Raw genomic sequence first — 657 nt, forward strand, 5'->3', positions numbered from 1 at the left:
AACAAGGTTAAAACATTACAAAAATAGCAGAAAAGGCCGAAAAGCACGTTTCCTGCATCGAGATTTGTGTTTAACAGCTTTTATTAAGAATGTAATAATTGAAACCTTTTGAAATGATAGAAACAAGGTTGAAACATCACAAAAAGAGCAGAAGAGGCTGAAACACACGTTTCCTGCATGGAGATGAGTGTTTCACAGCTTCTGTTAAGAAACTAATGTAAACCATTTGAAATGACAGAAACAAGGTCAAAACATCTCAAAAAGATCAGAAGAGGCCGAAACACACGTTTCCTGCATGGAGATTTGTGTGTAACACCTTTTAATAAGAAGATAATGTAAACCTTTTGAAATGACAGAAACAAGGTTAAAACATCTCAAAAAGATCAGAAGAGGCCAAAAAACAAGTTCCCTTTATGGAGAAGAGTGTTTATCAGCTTCTGTTAAGAAACTAATGTAAACCATTTGAAATGACAGAAACAAGGTTAAAACATTGCAAAAAGATCAGAAGAGGCCAAAACGAATGTTTCCTCCATTAAGATTTGTGTTTAACAGCTTCTGTTAAGAAAGTAATGTAAACCTGTTGAAATGACAGTAACAAGCTTGACATTTCACAAAAAGGTCAGAAACACTGTCTCTACCCTGTTAAGCGACTTTGAG

This window comes from Etheostoma spectabile, chromosome 23 (assembly GCF_008692095.1).
Source record: "Etheostoma spectabile isolate EspeVRDwgs_2016 chromosome 23, UIUC_Espe_1.0, whole genome shotgun sequence".
NCBI lineage: Eukaryota > Metazoa > Chordata > Actinopteri > Perciformes > Percidae > Etheostoma > Etheostoma spectabile.